We start from the raw sequence: 20,361 nt of genomic DNA on the forward strand, positions 1-20,361 counted from the left end.
GTGCACAGTCTGGTCAAGGAGAAGGAACTAGAGACAAAGGGTGACTCCTTGTCCTCTTCCTCCCTGGCACTGTCGACCTCTCTCCATAGCTCATCTACCATGTCTTTGGAAGGCAGGTACCTAGAACTGTCCTTCAGAGGCCATGGAATTAGCTCAGTGTGTCTCGAAAGATCGGTAGTGAAGAGCAAGTTCTTTTTTTTTTTTTTGTAATTTCCAATCTATTATGAACTCCAACTTTTTAACATAAAAATAAATTACTAGAAAAGAATTTGAAGTAAAAGACATGTGAAATATAAGAACAACTCTTTTGTTCTTAGATCCAACAGTTATAAAATTGGGTTGGCATGTTGCTATAAAGGTTTCTAAACACTTAGTCTCAACTTCTTACTTATTCCCGGACCAGCATAGGTGTGAGTAGCCCTGCTCTAATGGGAAGCCTTTGCTACTTACTTAATCACCTAAACCCTTGAACCTCTGGTCTATGCAAGATGGGAGAATAGGCAGCATCTCAGCAAATCATGCCTCCCATCTGTATATTCCAGGGACTTATTCCCAATTCTTCCTTAGGTTCCAGCACTATCTCTACCATTAGAGATTACCATTACCCCCTCCTCAGGAGGGGCTCTGTCTGCACTTCTTACTACGATCTGGAGGTACCTAACCCCAAAGAACCCTGGAGAGCAATGAGGAAACAGTATGAGAAGGAACGGGCAAATGGGCAGGTCACTGTCTCAGGCCATCCTGTATAGAACCGATGGGAATTTTGAAAAGCACCCCCAGAACGTGTGAAAGGTCTGAGAATTAATATCATTGGGGCTGGTAAGTCATGGCCCACCGAGGCTCACAGTCATGCAAGTGCCAGCCACAGGAGATCAGCTGCTGTTTATTCAAAAACCTGTTGCTGGAGCAGGCCAGGAGCAGTCCCTAAATGACTACAGACAGAAGAGGGCAAGCTTCTCTGTAGCATTCAGGAGGGCCTGGGAATTAAGTGGGAGGAAATGGTGACCCAGTTTAAATACTTTCTTTACTTCCAGAAGAAGCAAAGAACTCTCAGTGCCTACCATAAAAAAGGACTGATTGCACATTAGGAACAAAATTGGGTGTGATCACCTTTTAGCAGGAGGAAGCTGGAAAGTGAGGTAGGAAATACAGGGTGGGGAATAGGACTCCATTTCCTTGCAAAAATTTTAAAAACAGCTTTATTGGTGTGTAACTGACACCCAATATAATTTGCATATTTACAATGCATAACTTGACCAGCTTTGACATACATTCACACTTGTGAAACCATTACCACAATCATAATAATAATGAGCATACCCATCACAACCCAAAGTCTTCTGGTACCCTTTTCTAACCCTTCTCTCCTACTTCTTCCCTTCCCACCTACGAGGCAATCACTTTCTGTCACTATAGTTTGCATTTTCTAGAATTTTTTGTAAGTGGAATCACAGGATATATACGGTTTGCTCTGATTTCTTTCACTCAGCAAAATTATTTTGAGATTTATTCAGGTTGTTGTATCTATCACATTGTTCATTCTTTCCTACTGCTGAGTAATCTTCCACTGAGAAGCAATTTTATATCACAAACTAGGTTAACCCATGACTAAGATTTTGAGGTGTTAAGGGAAATTTATGAATATGTGGGGTTTCCCCTAGAGTTGAGTTTGCTGCACCAATCTTGGGAAATAAACCTTTTTTGCTTCAAAATTAGGGAGGATAACAAAGAAAAATTAGGCATTTGTGATTCTTAAATGATAAAAAATATTTTGTAATATCCAGGGTCTATGGGCTGTGAGGAGTTAAGAAGAAAGAACCGGAAAACCAGGAATCATCACTGCTACCCAAGATACTTCTCAGCCTTCCTGATTTTCAATTCCTGATTCAGTTTATTTCTTCCCTTGTGGTAGGAAATAGTCTGGCAAGGATGTTCCCAATAGTTGTGGTTTTGCTTTTGGAGTCACCAAAAATGAAGACTATTCTACAGTCACAATTAGCATTAGCCATTCATTCACTTGCTGAACATTTCTTAGGTGTCTTCTTCTGCTGGACATCAGACTGGGGATAGAGAAACAGGCCAAAGACTTATAAGAAGACTTGGTTTCTGCTTTCACAGAGTTGCAGGGTGTGCAGGCTTCACAGCTGGTTATTTTATGACAATTCCTTCACAATAAACAAGAGATCAGAGATGACAAATAGGTCAACATGGTGATTGGGGCCGAGCTGTTACCACCATGGAGACATGACTGAATGTGGACATGGCAGCAAAGGAAGAGTCCTGCTTCCTAGATTATCAGGAAGCACAGTGTCCCATTGACAGTGACAGAGGATGCAACCCCCGCTGCCTCATATGAGGTAGTGAGGAAGATGGGAAGATTTAGTGGGAATATGGAACATGTCTCCTGGCCCTACCCCCAAATGTGTCTTAAACAAGCACATTATTGCTTGTCCTACCAAAATGCAGAGAACCTATTTTTCTAAATAGGTGACAGTGCTCAAACAGAAGCTTTCACAAAAAAGCAGACAGGGTATTTGCTCCCAATCCTTCTGTCATAGAGTTATCCTAAAAAAACACAAATGGAATACAGCAGGATACAAAGCTGAATGAGTAAGGTGATGTTTACAGTTAAACGACCAACCTATTCCTTGGAAGCGAGGGGTGTAGTGGGGAAATGTCCAAAGAAAACATCCAAAAAGTGGAAAAAACCACTTGTTTGTGTCTTCTTCAAATTTTCTTTAGTGAGTATTTTGCTGTTACGTTTTTGAAGAACTACTTTGAAACACACTCTTCATGGAAAGTCATGGGTTCTCAGCCAAAAGAAACCAAAGTCAACATTCTGAATTTGCCTGTAGTCTGGAGAGAAGCCTGGCCATGGAAGGACTCTGGGGAAAGCAGTGACAGAGGAGGGGTGAGACCTTGTGGGAGGGTTTTTGCCAGCCTGAGTCTTCACCCTCAGGTGCAAAGAGCCAAGAAGGGGTGCAGCCGAAGTGGGACTGCAGTGCATCTGGAGAGCAGTGCAGAGGCGGGCGTGAGCATACAGACAGCCTCAGAAGGCCAGGACCAACAAGGCCAGGACCTGACTGGGTGACCATGAGAAAGTAACTTGATGGGCCTTCAAGATCCTTGCTTATAAAAGGAAAAAGTAAGTCTGGATAACCTCTAAGCTCCTTTTAAACTCTAAACATGTAGGATTCCAAGTTGTATGGTTCGCGTCAACATTTATCCATGGTAACCTTGGCTGTGCCTGAAGAAGCCCTGTGGGTCAACCACCACCAACATCCTCTTTGATTTAGCACACATCAGTAAAAAACCATTGAACACTTGTTACTAAATGTATAGTGACATGTGTTTTCCAGAAAAGGAGTTCTGCAAAAGCAGTCCCTGATTAGAGCAAGGGCTGAGAGAGCAAATCCACTTCTTTGATAATGTGACAATCCGTGTGGTTAGGAACACAGGAAAAGGGATTTTCCAGGTGTCACGGAATGGAAATTGACCCATAGCTCAACGGGGAGAGGCCAAGGCACTAAGAACAAGCCTGCTGCCTTCATGGGCACTGCTGTTGGAAGAGGTGGCCCCAACTTAGTCCCAGAACTATCTCCACTTACCACTCTTGACTCAAGTTAGAGGTAAGTTGTTGTCTGTTGGTGAGGAATGTGAAAACTCACGCACAGATGGGTGGAGCAGGAAGCCGAGGGAAGGTCAGAGAGAAAACAAAGGGGTTTCCTGTGATGAGTCACTGCCTTCTGAGAAACAATTTCAGAAGCCACTACATCCCCAGCACCTGTCCAAGGCTTGTATTTTGTGCTGAAAAAAAATGTGGCAAACGAAGCATCGAACCACATCTGAGAGCCCACAGGCCACGTACATGGCTGAAATCTGGGAGAGAGCCAGGCCAGGCCAGGCACATGTGACAATTTGCACATCGCCTGCCAGAGTCTCCAAGCAGGGAGACTGTGGGTGAGCTGAAGATGTTCAATTCAAGTTACCTTTTTCCTTAAATGGAGCAAACTTTATACTGTTCTTTCCTCTGATAGTCACAGATTGGATTTTCAGATAAAGGGTTTTCTTCTTCTTTTTTTTTTTTTTTCCTATTGCTTTGTGATTAAGGGCAATGATGGAGCAGTGGGTTTGGTACATAAACAATGAATCTTGGAACACTGAAAAAATAAAATTAAATTTTAAAAAATCAAAGGGGACACCTGGGTGGCACAGTTGATTAAGCCACTGCCTTCAGCTCAGTGGCAGTGTCCTGTGGCTTGAGTCCCATGTCAGGCTCCTTGCTCAGTGGGGAGCATGCTTCTCTCTCTGCCTCTGCCTGCCACTCTGCCTGTTTGTGCATGTGCACGCTCTCTCTCTCTCTCTCTCTCTCTGACAAATAAATAAATAAATAAGATCCTTAAAAAAATAAAAGTTTAAAAAATCAAAGTTTCTAACTGTAACAAGCTTGCTGGATCTAGAAAGAAAACAAATTTGACTAATTCTGGAATGGAAATTGTTGGACTCCACATGGGATGAATTCCTTTTCTTGGTTTATGCTGAACTGAAAACAAAAACCAACATTTATTTCCTCACGCATTAAAAGGATGAAGTTTATATGTAGCAGGGTAAAAAAGACATAGGCAGTCTCAAGTCGCTCCTGGATAGCATATATAATAAAACTAAGAGAGTAAACTAAGACACAAGAAGACATAAAAGCCAGAATTAGGGGATCCTACTCAGGAGAGACGTGGAGGAAAGTTCCAGGGTGATGGTGAGAAGAACACGTAGCAGTCCTGGAGAACCACCAGTCCTGATAGGGGATGGGAGACAGGAGCCTCTTAGGAGGGCTCTATCGGGGAATAAATAAATAAATAAATAAAGTTTGCACATAGATTGAGATGTGATTAGGAGTTATGTGGAAGAGCTTGGTATAGAAAACCTAGCAACTAAGCAAATTAAAGCAAAAATAAGTTAAGTATTAACTCCAGGCTCAAAGAGTTCAATAAAATAGAAAGCACACTCCTAGTACCCTATATGGCTCAGCCTTAGTGATATTTACATACTTGTAGAAATGTGATTACTGAATATTCATTTAATCCACATTACCAAACAGTGTTATGACCATATTTGGAGAAAGGGAGGAAGGGAAGAGTGAGGGATGTGGGGGACACAAATGTAAGAAACCAAACCATCATCTTACACAGAGGAAGTCAATGCATAATATCTAAACCTGAAACCTAAAAAATAGCATTATAAGCTTGTTATTTAGAAAGCTCTAAGATTTAGAAGTACTCACCTCTGGAGTAGAATCAAATGTGGGGTAGGAGGAACATGGTAAATATTTCTCAACATAAGAGTCATAGTACTAGTTTGACTTTCTCAATCACGTACGTATATTACTTTGGTTTAAAAAAATTTTTTTCAGATTTTAATTTTTATTTGAAAAAGAGAGAGTGCATGAGGGAGAGGGAGAAGCAGACTCCCTGCTGAGCAGAGAACCCAACATAGGACTCCAGGATCATGACCTAAGCTGAAGGCAGACACTTAACTGACTGAGCCACCCAGGTGCCTCCCACCCTCTGCAAAAAAAAAAAAATTTAAGGGTCTAGTCTAGGGGTGCCACCTAGATGGCTCAGTCAGTTAAGTATCAAATCTTGATTTCAGTTCAGGTCATGATCTCAGGTTCCTGGGATGGAGCCCCAGTAGGACTCTGTGCTCAGTGCAGAGACAGCTTGCCCTTCTCCCTCTCCCCCTCTATCTATCTCTAAAATAAAGTTTTTTTTTAAAAAAAGAGTTTAGTCTAAAGGCTCTTTTATTCCCCCTCTTTGGGTCAAGGCAAGAAAAGGGAAGAAAAAAGAAAAAAGCATGTTATAGAAATGACAAGTAGTATGAAGCCATATTGATAATAACATCTATTGTATGCACAGAAAAGAATGCAAGATGACATACATCAAGGGGTTAACAGTGATCATCTCTAAGTGGTAGAATTATAATTTTTTATTCTTTTCTAATCTTAGCTATATTTTATTTTATCTTAATATATTTAATAACATTTAGCAAGGATCATATATTGCCTCCATAAGGAAGAAAAACGAATAAAACCATTAAAATTAAAAAGAGAAGGAAAAGAAGAAGAATAGAAGAAGGGGGCAGGGTCACTAGATTCGAGTTCAGAAATCGTGCCCTACCACTTCCTAGGTTTTTCCTCTATTAGGCATTTTTTTATCCTTTTGGGGCTTAAAGATTTCCCAGTTTTAGAGAATTTTTTTTTTTAGATTTTATGTATTTATTTGACAGAGAGAGACCACAAATAGTCAGAGAGGCAGGCAGAGAGAGAAAGAGAGGGAAGCGGGCTCCCTGCCAAGGAGAGAGCCGGATGCGGGACTCGATCCCAGCACCCTGAGATCATGACCTGAGCCGAAGGCAGCAGCTTAACCCACTGAGCCACCCAGGTGCCCCGAGATTTCCCAGTTTTAAAACAAGGATATTTCTACCTGCTCTGTCTCCCTAGAGAGGTTATTGCAAAAAGTATCCAAACCTGCTCAGTTGTGAAGCGTGTTATTAAATGTGGTAGATATGGAAGAACATGCAAAATGAGGGACTCCCTGTACTTCACACAATCCTCGATGGTGCCATTGCCCTTGCTCCCTAGAGATGTTCACTCAGAGCTTCCTCAGCCCACCTCAGGGACATCCCTCAGAAGCTCGGAAGCTCCTTCCTGGGACAACTGGCTGGAGGATGAAATTCAAGGACACCTCCTTTGGGCTTCTCCTCCTTTCTTTACCTTCAGGGGCAGCCTTGCTAAATCACATCCTCTATCCCTGCCCTTTTCAGAAACCTTCCATTTTCCAGGATACACGGATTTGCCCTCATTCCTCACCAGGCCCATTCCCTCAAACATTCCCATTCCTCCTCCCACCAGGACCTACCCCAGCTGGACGCTGCCACACTGGTGTTTTTTACAGGGCCTCAGAGGGGGCCTCAAAGGGGGGCTCCTCCTAAGACCTCTACCAAGATAAGACATCTTAGTCCTGAGGACATTCCTCTCAGAACTAGGTTGCTTTGAAAGGTCCAGGATTCAGGCCCAGGATCCAGAAGAGACTTAAAAGTCTATAGGAAGGAGATGAGTGTATTTAATGATTTCTATCTAAAGCCTTGGAAGTCAGGCAGTAGCCCTTCAGACAAATTGTAAAATCTGTACCCCCACCCTGTGCTCTGACCTGATGTTGACCATCAAAACCATTTACCCTGCATTGATACCAAGAAGTGCTCTGAAAGGAATCCTGAATTAGGAGTTGTTAGAGGATCCAATGTCCAGGCTCATCTCTACCTCTGACTGGCCAGCCACCAAATCTTGACGAATCATTAACCTCTCCCAGGCTCAGTTTCCTTATCCATAACATGATTTGGTTCCTTTATTGCTTCTAGAGTTGCCTCTTACTCTGTCATCTACTCTTGCATTTTGCTTTCCCTGCTGTCTTTGTAGCTCTCAGGCTTATTGCCCCCTCTCCTATAGAGGCAAAATCAACAGGCGCCTGAGGAAAAACGGAGTTGAGCTGCCTCTGCCTCCTGGACTCCCAGACACCAAGCCTCTCCACTTCCTCCACGGGGTCCTGCCTTAGCCCGCCATCCTCCAAGGGCAAGCTAGCTGGAAGTACGAGTCATTAACACATGGAAGGACCAGGCATCCAGCTGCCACCAGGCCCTGAGAGAAATAATGAGATTTTTTTTTTTTTTTTGGTATATCAAGGAACTTCTCTTTACATAGAAATGATTACAGAGAGCTACTTTGATTTTTAAAATTTAATCCTCAAACTGTTGAAGTTACAAACTTGAAAAATCTAGGTCTCCCTTAAACTTTGAAGTTCAATTTGGAGGTATTATTAGTCTTCATAAATACAGCAAGTGTTAATCACTTTTAAGAGGTTTTTAATTAATGTTTGATTCCATTTACAAATTCAGTTTACAAAACTAACTCAAATATTTTAAGCCACATTTATATTTTAAAATTTAATATATAAGTGATATATATTTAATATTTAAATTATAATATATTATAAATACATTTGCTACAGTTGCATAATATACTATAAATATATTCAATATTAATATGTAACATGATATATTTAATCTTTGATAAAGACATCAAATGTCTAAAAATCTCTTAGAGCTCTAATAAAATAAACTTTAAAGTATGACAAATGTTCCAGACTCTCAAATATTCCAATACTGATGGTAATTTTAGAATGTCTTTCAATTTAAAATCACAAAACTAAATCTATTTCTTAATCCCATTATTTAAAATAGTCCAAAAAATGACCATTACTCTCTTGGGCCAATTTCCCTTAAATACTGCAAATACTTGGAATACCAAGGGTACACAAATTAATAGAACTATTATGAGTTTGATGGTTCTCTTAAACATTTCTACATTTACTTATGTATCTTTGCAAGAGGAAAACTGCTAAGCCAAGGTCCAGTATTTACATTAGGGTCGTACAGTCTGCGGGTTAGCACAAATGTATGACGACACTGTACCATAAATGATGGACTTGGCAGCAATATGGCAGGTGAGTGTGGGTTCATCAGTTAGAATAAACATACCATTCTGGTGGGGGAGGTTGATGATGATGGAGGCTATTTATGCATGTGGACAGGGCAGCTGTGAGCCATCTCCATACCTACCCCTCAATTTTGCTGCTCTAAAACTGAACACAAAACTGCTCTAACAAATTAAGTCTTCATTAAAAAAAAATAAATAAAAAATAAATTAAAAAAAAAAAACAACTGCTTACCCTCTAAGAAACAATGTCAGATTAAACAGTCTGAGCCCCCTTGCAACTGGAATAGGTTTGCCAACAACCAAAGGCCACTGTGGTGGCCCCACAGATGTGGCTTTGTGTCAAAACCTATTTCTGAGTTGCCTCGTCTCACAACCTACCTCCCCCAAATTCAGGTAACTCCTCACCCGAGTCTCTTCTCTCCATGTGTTTAGCTTCAGCCAGGCTATTTGCTGGTCCATTCTATCCTGAACTTTTTTCTTACTCATTTTTTTAGCACCACACCTTTACAGATATTTCAATGTCCTCCTGCCCACCCCCACCCATAGAATCCTCACGGTTTTGTCCAACTCTGTTTTCCCAGTTTCAAGATCATGTCACTGATGCCTGCAAGAAGGTGGGGTAGGTAGAGCATATTTAAATTTCTGGATGGCTTTCACCTTCCTCTCTGTAAGGACGGGGAACAAGCAGAGAATGTATCACTGTCCCTGACCTCTCTTTCCATAGTGGGGGCCATCTCTGTCACTTCTCATCCACCTGACCTCAGGCTTCTTCCGGTAGAGTCCTGCAGGCCCACTGGATCTAGGTACCCCAGGGTCAGTTCAACAAATAGGCTGATGAGGTTGGCAAGGTATTTTGCTTTTTTTTTTTTTTTTTTTAACTCCTTCTCTCTCTCTCATATGCACATGCATCCATACAACCATAGGTATAAGTGTGCATGCACACACAGCTCTGTACAACTGACCCTCTGTGGCCCAGAGTACAGGCTCTGTGATCATGCCCATCAACTCCCACGAGGCTGGGGAATTCCAACCTGAAATCCCTAAGCAGGCTAATTCTGTCATATCCTTCAGCTGTTGACAATGCGGCTGCCTAACCTATTTCCTTCTCAGTCTTCTTTTGTTGCAGGCACTCTTACTTGAATACCAAATAGGTTTTTCCACCAAGGCACACAAGTGGAATGATTAGTTTAGAACAGACCATTTTCAAGGTAAGGGGAATAACTCAATAAAATTGATGGGGCTAGTCTCCCTCTTCTGACCAAGAGGGGTCCATGGTGCAGAAATGTAGTACAAGGAAAATACACTGGACATAAAGTTAGCCAAATCATTCTCTAATCCAATTTCTGCTACAAACTGTGCATCTTGGGCCCAAACTGTGTGAGCCCTGGTTCCTCCACTTGTGACATCACCTACATGGCTACAGGGGCAACTGACAAGGATATTTCCAAGATTACGTTTTAACCCACTGAGCCACCCAGGAGCCCTCAAGATTACGTTTTAAAACATGTAAAACACTTGAATCTCTTCTTTGGGTGGTTACCAGGATTCTAACATGCTCCTGGTTTTCCACCCGCCTCACTGAGGTCCACCTCAGTCTTTACTGGTTCCTCCTCATCTCCCCAGCTTCTGAATATTGGGTTCAAGCCTTACACTTCTGCTTTCCATCTCTACTTACTGCTTCGGTGATTTTAACCAGTCACATGGTTTTTTACATTGTCTGTAGGCCAATGAGTTGAGCATCCTGTCTCCATCCCAGAACTCCTCTCTGAACTCCAGACTCATACGTCCACTCGCCTACTTATCATCTCAGTAGGTGACACACAGGCATCTCCAACTACACATTCCAACCCCACTCTCCTACAGTCTTTCCTTATTCAGTAAATGGCAATTCCATCCTTCCAGCTGATTGGCTCCAAAATTGTGTAGTCATCCATGGCTCGTCTTTTTCACACCTCCTATCCATTCCATCAGCAACTTCTGGAATGGAGTTCTACCTTCAAAACATATCCTGAAACACACTGTTTTTCACCGCCTCAACTGCCGCCATCCTGACACAGGCCAACAACGTATCTTACCTGGACTCTTGCTACAGTTTCCTAAGTAGTCTCCTTGGTTCTGGCCTTGCCCCTTCCAGCCTCCCCATTCTGTTTTTCATACAGCAGATGAAGTGATCCTGTTAAAATATAAATTAGATCATGTTATTCCTCTTTACAATACTGTCCATTTTCTACCCACCACATTCAGAGAATCACGTTTACTAAAATATGGGGATCAGATTGCCCGAGTGGCTCAGTCAATTAAGCATCTGACTCTTGGTTTCTGCTCAGGTGGTGATCTCAGGGTCATGGGACAGAGCCCTGTATAGGGCTCCACATTCATCGGGGAGTCTGCTTGGGATTCTCTCTCCCTCTCCCTCTGCTCCTCCCCCCCAACCCCTGTGCACATGCTCTAATAAATAAATAAATCTTTAAATAAAATAAAATATATTTTTAATTTGCAAACCAGTATCTGCTTCATAGGGTTGTTACGAGGATTGGGAGTCACTATATGTGAAGCATTTAGAACTGATATTCACTGAGTGTTTACTGCATAACAAGCCCTGCCCTACATTCTTTATATATAAGCTCATTATATATCAGCTCATTAATCCTCATGCGAATTCTGGGGTATGTACTGTTATTATACCCATTGTACAGCTGAGGAAGTCATATTACAGAGAGGTTAAATACCTCTCCCAAGGTCACACAGCTAGTGAGTGGCAGAACTGCGTTTCCACTCCAGACAGTGGGCCCCAAGGCCTGTGTTTTCACCAATCTGCCTAGTCAGGAAGGCTTCTTCTGTGACATACTCTTTATTTTATTTTATTTTTAAGATTTAAGTACTCTCTATACCCAACATGGGACTTGAACTCACAACCTCATCACACACTCCACCTCCACCAACTGAGCCAGCCAGGTGCCCCAGTGGCATATTCTTTAGATGCTGAATAGTATCCCATCATATAGAGGTGACCATTAATTGACTTAACCAATTCCTCACTAAGTCATCTGACCTGATCATCCTTAAGCTTCTCACTTAAGGTAGGAAATTCATGTATTTGACAAATATTATAGAATGACAAAATACTAGGCACCGGGGACACAGCACTGAACAACCAAAAAATGGATGTAAAACTGTTGTCACGCAGCTTACATTATTTAGAAGTACTTTTTACAATGGAAGTGTCACCAGAGGCCTGATTCGCTTATTGACTAATTGTTCTTCTCTACTAAGGCGACCAGACTCAGCTTCATTCATTTGACATATCTCTTGGGCAAGGTGGTCAGCTAACTTCTGTGGGAGGAATGAAAATGATTCAGACATGGACCTTGCTCTCAGGAGGTTGTATATTAACACATGCCTGAGTATCTCTAGGAAGCAGTTCTTGTAGAACTTGTTTCTGGGTCTATCCTGCGCCTTTTCTCATTTGCACACCTGTCATTAAACATCTAAGCTCCCCAAGGTGGAAAAACATTCATGTGGTTTCTTTTTTCTCTTCCCACAGAGCCTAGGAGAGTGCTTTGTAAACAATGGCTTCACAGATCTACGGAGTCCCAAGTTCTAGAAAGAGTCCCCAAACTATTTGGCCACAAATTTGATTCCCCCATTGTTCTGCCTTTATTTAGGCCACATCAACAGAGAGAAGAAGAAAAGAATTAAGACTTTGAGCCACCTTTAATGATTATATCTTAATTATTCTCTCCCTGACTTTTAACCTTTTAACCATTTAGCCACTGGGATGGAGGAACCCTGACAATCAACTAGAATTTCACTTCAAAATACAAAAGATTAATCATCACACACACACACACACACACACAACGCATGCACACATGCACACACACCCTGCTTAAAACCCTTCAATGATTTCCCATCATTATTGAGGAAAAAATAGGCACATCCTCAGCAAGGCCTCAAATGCACAAGGCCCTAAGTGGCCTGGCTGTGCCTGCCTCTCCAGCCTAGCCTCACAGAGTACCATAAGTGCTCTTGCTTTCTGCATACCTGCCACAGGGCCTGGCTGTGGTTCTTCAAACAAACCCGCACCATTCTGCCCCAGGGCTTTTGCACATGCAGTTTCCTCTTCCTAAGAAAGCATTTTTTTCTCCATCCTTCAGATTCAACTCAATCATTACTTCCTTGGGCAAGCTTCACTAGCTCAGGGCCCCAGACTCCGCCTGGCGTCATAACTTTCTCAAAGCATCCATACCCTTCCTTTAGGCTTAGGCATCTGTTCATTCAACCCAGTCGTAATTTTACTTGTATATGTGAAAATATGTCATTGATGTTTCTCTCTCCTCCACTAAACTCTATGCTTCGTGAGCTCAAGAACCATTTCTGGTTTTGCTCAGCACTGTACATCCAAAGCTGAGCACAGCCCTGGAAACCTTTACAGTGATCATTCATTCAACAGATATATAATGAGCACATTCTATATACAGATATATAATATACAGATATATAATGAGCACAGTCTTGTTCTATGTGCTGGGAATACAACAGTGAACAAACCCAAATCCCTGTCTTTCTGGAACTTATACTCTGGTTTTGGAGAAGAGACAGTAAGCAAATAAACAAGATGTTTTCACGGGCATAAGCGTTATCAAGATAAGGGGGTAGGATGTGACCACTGGGGATGGGGTGGGATACTACGTCAGACAATGATCAGGGAAGGTCTCTATCGAGAGGTAACATATGAGCAGAGTCTTGAGTATTTTGAAGGAGGGGCTGGAGTTTCTGTGCAAAAATTGGAATAGTCCCAGGCCAACGAGAACAATCAACTAATCACCCTAGCACAGAACGCTGCTGAGAGCCTGACCGCCTGCCTTTGGCCTCTTACCCAAGAGTATGTCTCTTTCATACCTCCTAAGTGTCTTTTCCAGAAATATTAACTTTTTGAGAAACTATTAGAGTTTAAGGCTTAATAAATACTTTGTAATGATGAGAAGGCTTCCCAGGAATCCACCCCCCACTCAGCTAAGAATGATCTTGGCTTTCAGATTCCCAGACACACCAGGCCCCCTCCTGTCATCCGCCAACTCTTGGAGGCCCATATTTGGACTTCCATCTGGGTGAAATCCACCCACCAGGAAAAGCTCATTTCCTCCCTCCCTCTGGCTCACACTTACAGCTGGAACCTTCCCCTACAATATCCCTTGGCAGACTCCTTCTTCACTCCCTCCTGGCTGGCTGTGCTTCCAGCGAGTTCCACCCAATAGTAAATTATCTGTCATAAACTACAGAGTGGCAGATCTCTCCCCAGGGGTGTTCCCACTCCTCTGGGCCTCAACAATTTGTGGCTGCCCCCTTGGAACAGGTGCTAATTCTTCCCCCATTCTAATTGCTCTAAACTACCTCTTTAATGGATTCCAAAAACAGTTCACTGGCTAACCTTATTTTTTGTTTCATGTCCAATCAAATTCCCAAGCCATTGTTAAGAGCTTCTCTTTTTCTGTTACCCCCTTTCCCACTTTCCCTCACCCTGGCCTTCTCCCCTTGCCTCCCCACTGCCTCCAACTGAGCTGAGTGTCCTAGTGCTCCAGAGCCAAACCTACAGGGCTCTGATCCCAACTCTCCTCCCACCAACTGTATGGGCAGCATTATTACCTACCTCACTGGGATGTAAAGAGGATAGGAGAGTTAATTCACATTAAGCACCTAGAACAGTAGTGCACAGTAGGCCTTCACGTGAATGTATTGCACAAATGAAATGTTGGCTCTTAGTACTGTCCTAGAGAACTAAGGGCCCTTTTTGCTGTGCTGGAGAGTAAGTGGCTGCAGTCTCTGTTTTTGTTTGAAGAGACAAAGTACCCTTCTGCCCAAATGCCTCCCTCTCAACTTTAGAACTCCTACCACTAGTATCTGCATTTTAAATAACACATGGGGAGGAGAGGAAACATTATAACAATTATTCTATTATTTTTCTAGAAGAGTTTATCAGATTAAATGGAAGAAGAATAGGCCTATAGCTGGATGGGAAGGAGGGAGTCTGTGGCTTGTGTGGAGAGAGGGTCCGGGGCAGGAGTAGGAGGGAGGACCCTGGGTCTTGAGAGGGTGAGAAAAGCTGAAGCAGAGGGCATGCAGAAATGTAAAGGGTGGAGAGAGAGAGATACAGAGACAAAATTCATCTAGGTTGTTGGAACCATGTGTTTTTCTAAACCAACACATCTTTCTTCCCCAGCTCTGCCCTAGTCGAGACTGAGCTGTTTACTGCAGGCATCCTGGTCACGAGAAAAGAGCCTGTATTTCCAAGCCAGTCTAAGCTTAAAGAAAAATGCCAATTCTACCATTTAGAGACTGACAAAAGTTAACTGAACCTTTCTAAACCTTTTCTGTAAAAACAACACAAACTGCCCCCCCGCCCCCACAAAAATCTCTTAAACAGTAAAGTTGTGAGGATTAAATAAGGGAAAGCCTGAGAGATGCCAGGGTTGGGCTAGCTCCTGGGAAGCACCCAAATCATTCAGCTTCCTCTATTACCCCAGCTCCAGCCCTGAGCACACTCGGTCAGCTTTCTCAGCACACGCTCAATCCTCTTGTACAGTTTCATGCCTGGTCTTTGCATGTGATTTATTGCATTTAATTCAATTCAACAAAAATCTTGTAGAATGCCAAGCACTACACTGAGTGCTAGGGATACAAAAGGATCAAGTCCCACTTGCTCCCTCCCCACCAAAAACATGTAGGCTAGAGGGGAGACAGGTGAGTACGTAGTTCGCACAGTAACGAGCACACCAGTAAGAGAAACACAAGGGCTGTCGGAACACAGACAGCTCTCATATTGTGTAATAAATGCATATATAAAATCTATGGCATTTATGTTGTTTCAAGACTCCCCTATCACGGACATCTGCAATAGAAATCTGCATAGACATCACAGTGGAGCTAACTTTTACGCTGGAAATAGTCCCAAAATTGGCACTAACTGAAAACTACATAAGCAATCACCTTTAAAAAAAAAATCCATATTATTAATAAAATGCAGTAGACGTGATTTTTACATACAACCATGCAGAGTTATATACATGTAAATTTGTAAAATTCTACAATAATAAAGATTATTTAATAAGGAATACGTATGTAAAATATAAGTTTATAAAATTTTATTACATAGAAGAAACCAAAAATTGAATTAGATTACAAAATCAATGTTCATGTAAAAGCTTTTGGGAAAAATACATGCTTATTTTTTCTTTTTTTAAAGATTTTTATTTTGGGGGGTGCCTGGGTGGCTCAGTCAGTTAAGTGTCTTCCTTCAGCTGAGGTCATGATCCCAGGGTCCTGGGATAGAGCCCTGAGTCAAGCTCCCTGCTCAGTGGAGAGTCGCTTCTCTCTTCCCCGGTCTTGCGTGCTCTGTCTCTCTCTCTCTCTCTTCTTTCTCTCTCCCCCATCCTCCCTCTCAAATGAATAAACAAAATCTTTTTAAAAAGGGGGGGGGCGGGGTATTTTTAAGTAATCTCTACACCCAACCTGGGTCTTGAATTTACAACCCCAGGGTCAAGAGTCACATGCTCTACCAATTGAGTCAGCCAGGCACCCCATAAATGCATGTTTATTTCTGGTAAATAAAGTCCTAAAGGGCCAGGATACAGCTCAACACAAAGCACATTCACACTCTTCAACTGGGCTTTTCTGAAAAAATGTACATAGAGGCAACAGACTCAGAAAATCATCCTTTAATTCTAATAGGATCCGGTTGATTTTACAGAGTATAGAAAGAAAACTAGCTTCCAAAACTTATTAGTCTTATATCCTTGGACAAATGATAGGATCACAAAATCTCTAGGTTTTAGGAGAACTTAAAGATCACTAGTCCAACCTCTCATTCAGATGTTTCAGCTCCTCCCTAAGGGATCAAACAGCCTCTACTTAGATCATTCCAGTGGCTAGAAACTACCCATTCCTAAGAACACCTCCAGCAATAAGTAATGTAAACATACAATTACTTCAAAAGTTTAAAACATCAAAATAATGTGTTGCATCAGGATCCTCCTGGTGTTGCTTCACTTTGAAAATATTATGATTACTCTGTAATATCCTTAGTATATTAAAGGGTCATACAGACTGATAAATCACTAAGATCACAATAAATAAAAATATAAATAGAGAATCACAGCACTTGTATTAAAAGGGTCAGTCTAGGGGCTCCTGGGTGGCTCAGTCAGTTAAGCATGTAACTCTTGGTTTCAGTTCAGCTCATGATCTCAGGTCCTGGAATCAAGCCCCATGCTGGGCTCTATGCCCAGTGCAGAGTCTGCTTGAGACTTTCTCTCCGTTTTCTTCTGCCCTCCCTCCATCCCAGCCCATCCCCGCCTCTCTCTCTCCCTCCCTGTCTCTTTCTCTCTCTCTAAATTAAATAAATAAACCTTTTTAAAAAATAAAAAAAAAGTTCAGTCTAGCTCATTTGACAGGCAAAAAAATTTTTCACTAACATGTGCTGAAAATTATAATATGCAATATTAGCAAAGGAACAATGAAACACACTTAGAAACTGATAAAAAAAAATTGTTGACTGCTATGTATTTCATGACTTACAATTTGACAATACTCATTTGTCAAAGAATAAAGACCAAGAGCAACCGAGGTGTTTTTTTCTTTTTCTAAATCACACCTGAGTCTACTAATTTACCAGCCAAGGGAGCACACACCACTGGAGACATTCACAGAGCGGTACCCCAAAGGGGGAAAAGTCCAGATTTGGTTTGGTTTGGTCTGAAGTGCTAGGAAGGAGGAGTGCCTGATGGCACTCTAATCAAGCACTGAAAACTAGCCCTCTGGGTGGGTAGTAAGTTTAAACTAGTCCTGTTACTAATTGGACAGAAAAGTCTTCAGTCAGTTCCTGAGGTGGGGGGTTGGGGGGTGGGAGGGTTGTCCCTTAAGGTTCAAGCTTCTTTATTAGCTTCACGTGGTTAGAACCAGTTGGGATGAAACAAAATTTTTGGTTTTAATATCTTCCAAGCAAGTTTTGTTGTAAATGAAAATTTGTCCTTGTAGCCATTCCTTCAATGCTATACAGTAACCAACCCCACTGCGCAGTAACCAACTGCACGTTGGGCACTGGCAATACTGTAGTCAAGAAGGCAGAGTTAGTCTCTGCACACATGGGAAGGGCCAATAGGCAATGTGCTCTCATCATGAAAATGTTTATATTATTTGACCTAAAAATTCCACTTCAGGAAACCCATGCTAAGGAGATAATAAATAAAATGGTCAAATAATTATACACAAAGATATTCATTGGAATATTGCTTAGTCAAAAAATAGAAACAACCTAAACTTCCAACAATGTTGAAAAATATAATATATTCATGAAAGTGACTATAAAGGTTTAATGACATGGGAGGATGTGTATGCTATAACATTAAGCAAGGTAAATAAAATAATATAGACTGTGGCCTCAGTTATATTAAAAAGAATTTTTAAAGTCACTAGGAAGAAATATACCTGAAAAGCTAACATTATTGGTATATATATGTTGGATTATAAAGAGTTTTGTGTTTTTATATCTTAGTTTATTTGTTTTTTTACAAAATCATGTATTAATTTTAAAATCTGGAAAGAGTTTGGCAAACCCTCTACCCCCTCCAAAAAAAAAATTTTTTTTAAACAAAAACAAAGTAGGCAAACTGAAGAGTGCTCTCCAAGTGGCTTAGCTCTTGTGTTTGCAGTCAAGATCCCATAACCTTGGGCTGTGTCTAAAGGCAGAATTTCCATGAGAATTAGCTCATCTTTGTTCCTACTGACTCTATAGAAACTGTGTTCTCCGTGGTTTACCCGAGATGAGCAAACAAAAGTGACACAGATTTTTTTGAAGTGGACAATGTCTCCCACTTCCCACCCCTGATATTGTAGGACCAAGGAAAAGACCCCCCCCCCCGCCCCCGCCTCTCCCTTCTACGGGTCACGGTAGAGAAGGAAACTCCAAACACATTCTCATCTTGAACCTCATGGCAACCCGAAGTGGGAAGAAGCTGAGTGATGTCAGTCACACTGCCCAGGGTCACCGGCAATTACAAAAAGCCTCAGGATTCAGACGCAGGCCTCGAGTTCCAGGTGCGGTCACCCCCCCACACACACCCCCCCACGCCGCAGCAGCACGACCCTCATCTATGGCCGGCATCCTAGGACCCCCTTGGTGTATTTGAGGACTGGCCAGTTATTCAGTGAACACTGGTCTTACTGTAAGCTCAGCTGTGTCCCTTTAAAGCCTACCAAAAGGTAACAGCTGTGTAGACAGTGGGCCGATTTCACACTTATTAATATAAACTCCCCCTCCCTCAGCGCCCCCCTACACACCCTCAGGACCCTTTTTTTTCCTCTTTAACTTGTCTTCCCAGTGAATACAGGAGAATGGAAGATGTTGGTAAAACAGGCTCTGCCGGCACTCAAATGTATTTATTCGAGAGCTAAGTATCTCTACATATAAGTTACAGCAAACTCTTTTCTTGCCAACGGATAAAATACCTAAAACATACGCTTTGATTCCCTCGGCTGTCCCGAGGATTGAACAGCGCCTGTCTTTCCTATCCTGCCCGCATCACAGGGTCGTTTAGGGATCGACCGAAACAAAGAGGGTGCGAGACTACAGATGGCTCTTCACTGAGGTAAGAGGCTGCAAAGTGCAAACCCAGACGCCGGGCCTCGGGTCTCCGTGGACCCCCGCCCCCAAGAAGCGGGGAGAAGTAAAGCCCGGCGCCCACGCGGACCCGACGTGATCGTGGCCGCCCCTGCCTGGCAGAAATCCCCGGGTGCCGCTGCTGCGAATCAAAGATCACAGCCCCGCAGCAGCCATAAAGCCATAAAGAAGATCAAAATCAAGCCCAGCGGCCAGCCTGGGGTGAAGTTCTCGGCGGGCGCGCGGCGCGGGCGCGCGCAGCTGTGCGCGAACCACCCAACCAGCGCGCGGGCGGCGGCGGCGGCGCGGGCTTGGCCCCCACGCCCTGCCCGGCCCGGCTCGCCGCGCACGTAGCGAGAGCGTGAGTCAGCGCGCTCGGCCGCGCCCCAGAGCCCAGGCGGGGTTCCCTGGGACCGCGCCGGCTGCCAGCACGTCCCGCCGCCCCGCTCTGCAGGCCGATCTGCAGAGCTACTGGCCGCGTGGGCGGCGCGAAGGGCCGGGCGGTAGCAGCCGGGAGAGCCACGCGGTTGTGGGGCTCGCCTTCCCTCCGCCGAGCTTCCCTCCACCCCACCCCCCACAAATCTCCCCCGGCCCGGAAGAAGGGGCGACAGGGGGGAAGGGTAGGACGGAGCCTTGGACGGTGGTTCTGCGCCAGCGGGAGTTCGACCTTCGTGTCCCTGTGTACTTTCCTTTGAGCCGCAGGCTCGCTGCTCACGTTGGGCGCGACTCGACAGTTCCCCCGCCGGGGCTGTGGGGCCCAGCTGCGGGGGGTCGTGCCCGGGGCAGACGGGAGGGGGGTGGGGTGAATAAATTAGGCGGGGGGGAGTCCCTTATCACCCTATCTCACAGGCGGCAGGGGCTTAGCGCAGGCGGCCTGCATTTCCTCAAATCTGCACCTGTTTAGTTACAACCACCAACTTCATAAGAGGAAATTGCCTACGTGCCTGACGGCTGAAGGACAGAATTAGAAGTACTCTTGACTAATCGTGTGAACACAGCAGTGCCTCCCGTTCAGCCCTAGACCTACAGGGTTGCAAGACGGGGCCTCCTGAGGGCAGAAAAAAATTCAAGTCCTCCTTTGCTCTTTAGTAAAATATTCTTTTCCAAATTAGGGCACGTTATAAAGCTTTCCTTTTTATGTATCTGTGATGTGCCTTTGTCA

General features: G+C 43.3%; 1 long non-coding RNA gene across 1 annotated transcript in view; it reads right to left on the reverse strand.

Moving 5' to 3' along the window:
- Positions 1 to 20,361, reverse strand: part of LOC123943291 — a 67,858-nt gene that overhangs the window by 9,517 nt on the left and 37,980 nt on the right. The window contains exon 3 of the long non-coding RNA XR_006818609.1: positions 10,621 to 10,718. This is a non-coding gene — a long non-coding RNA (uncharacterized LOC123943291). The remainder of the gene's footprint in view (positions 1 to 10,620; positions 10,719 to 20,361) is intronic.

Source organism: Meles meles, chromosome 6 (genome assembly GCF_922984935.1).
Source record: "Meles meles chromosome 6, mMelMel3.1 paternal haplotype, whole genome shotgun sequence".
Lineage (NCBI taxonomy): Eukaryota > Metazoa > Chordata > Mammalia > Carnivora > Mustelidae > Meles > Meles meles.